Source organism: Hippopotamus amphibius, chromosome 17, assembly GCF_030028045.1.
Source record: "Hippopotamus amphibius kiboko isolate mHipAmp2 chromosome 17, mHipAmp2.hap2, whole genome shotgun sequence".
Lineage (NCBI taxonomy): Eukaryota > Metazoa > Chordata > Mammalia > Artiodactyla > Hippopotamidae > Hippopotamus > Hippopotamus amphibius.
In genome coordinates this window covers 17,588,693-17,590,763 of record NC_080202.1, presented here as the reverse complement: position 1 = coordinate 17,590,763, position 2,071 = coordinate 17,588,693, and the positions used below count along the sequence as shown (strand labels likewise).

General features: G+C 41.9%; 1 non-coding gene across 1 annotated transcript; it reads right to left on the bottom strand.

Moving 5' to 3' along the window:
• Positions 1–1,161: 1,161 nt before the first annotated feature.
• TRNAA-UGC (transfer RNA alanine (anticodon UGC)) lies at positions 1,162–1,234 on the bottom strand. Its single transcript has one exon. It is a non-coding gene; the product is annotated as a tRNA-Ala (tRNA).
• Between the last annotated feature and the right edge of the window lie 837 nt (positions 1,235–2,071).

The window sequence follows — 2,071 nt, the reverse complement described above, 5'->3', positions numbered from 1 at the left end:
ACAAACAAGATAATGAACAAATCCATCAGCCCCAAAGGTTTCTTCACCTCTATTAGTGATCCCTCCTCCCTAGCTCTTCCCACCCTCCCCTCCACAATGTTGAGCTGCTTTTTCTGTGGTTATTTTCCATCCATATATCTTCTTTGGTGAAGTGTCTGTTCAAACCCTTTGCTTATTTTTAACTGGATTGTTTTCTTATTATTGAGTTTTGAGAATTCATTATATTCTGAATGCAACTCTTTTATTAGATATTTGCCTTGCAAATATTTTTTCCCTAGTCCGTGGTTTGTTGTTTCATTCTCTTAACGGTATCTTTGAAGAGCAAAGTTTTCATTTTAATGAAGTCCAGTTCATCAGTCTGCTCTTTTATGGACTGTGTTTTTTGTTGTCATATCTAAGGAATCTTTGCCTAACCCAAGGTTTGCAAAGGTTTCTCCTATGTATTTTTTTTGTAGCTTTAGGATTTACATTTAGGCCTATGATTTATTTTGAGTTAACTTTTGTATATGATACAAGATATGGATCAAACGTGGTATGTTTTTGCTCTTATTGAAGACTTTTAAAATATCTCAATACAGATTTATAATTATACCACAGAGACTACACACATTTTGATAATTTTGTTCACCATAATTAATGTTTCTTTGCTCTTGTGAATAGTATATTTTAAAAACATTTTTCTATACTTTCAGTAGCTGGTGTACAAAAACTATGAGTGACTTCACATATACTGATTTTGTATCTAGCAATATTGTCAAACTTATTAATTTTAATAATTCATCTGTAGATCCCTTTGGACTTTCTATGTGCAAAAATTTATATTTGTAAATTATGATAGTTTTGTTTTTCCTTTCCAATTTTTAAATTTCTTTTTGCATAAAATTTAGAATATATTTTCTAGGTGAATTGAGCCCTTTAGCATTGTGAAATGAGCCTCTTTAGCTTTTGTAATGTCTTTAACTTAATGTCTATTTTGTGTGATAGTAATAAAATGACTATAATAATTAATACACTATACATAAACTTTCTTAGGGTAGTGTTACCTGGTTTATCTTTTTCCATCCTTTTACATTCACCCTTAATGTATTCTTCTGTGTCTTTTGTAAATAGCACACAGTTGGATTGATTGATTGATTGGCTGCACTGCACGGCATGTGGAACTTCCCTGATCAGGAATTGAACCCATGCCCCCAGCAGTGCAAGTGCAGAGTCCTAACCACTGGACCACCAGGGAAGTCCCAGCTCACTTTGCTGTACACCTGAAACTAACCCCCCACTTTGCAAATTAAATATTCTTCAATTTAAAAAACCCATTGAAAGCTCGGCCCTCCCACCCCCCAACCATGAGAGGAGGGACAGTGGGCCCTGCTCTCCCACAGGAGTTGAAATCCAGGCCTCTGCTCCTTGCTTCCAGTCCAGCACTCGAGGACCTTGTAGTTACAGCCCCTGCTCAGTGCCCCCTGCCCCCTGCCGTGCATTTCCCCTCCTTAACTGGGTAAAGGCCTCCCCGTGGTTGCCCTTTTCTCCTGAACGCTTCTGTCTCTTGCTGAGCTAGAAATGCGAGGCTGCAAAGTAGAAGAGCCACTCTGCCCCCCCCCACCCCCTTCATCTCTTCTCCCATGGCCTCCCACCTTCATCCTGCTCCTGCAGTGTACTACTAACAGGCAGAGGCTGAACTGTCTCCAGCAGACAATGGGCAAGCCACTCTCTGCCTCCTCTGACATAGGAATTCACAGCCTGAAGGGACTCAAAGCAGCTCGGTTTGCCCCCAGAGATTCCGTTGTCCCCAGGTGTGGGGGAAGATGTAGACACCAGCTCTTTGTGTAGTGGAGTCAGGTGGGGTCAAGGTGAGGGGAACTTGCCCTCCTCTTACGCTCTCTGTGGTGGATGCGTTTGCCCCTGGACCAGTGACCAGGCAAGTCCTCAGTGCTCGGGGTGGCTGTAGCCCAAGTACCTGGGACAGAATGAAGCCAGCTCCTTCAAGATCCATCCTGAGGCTCCTCCCCCAACCTCCATGGAAACTCAACCCCATCTCTTTTTTGCATCTTAGCCAGCTGGAGACCACACTTGC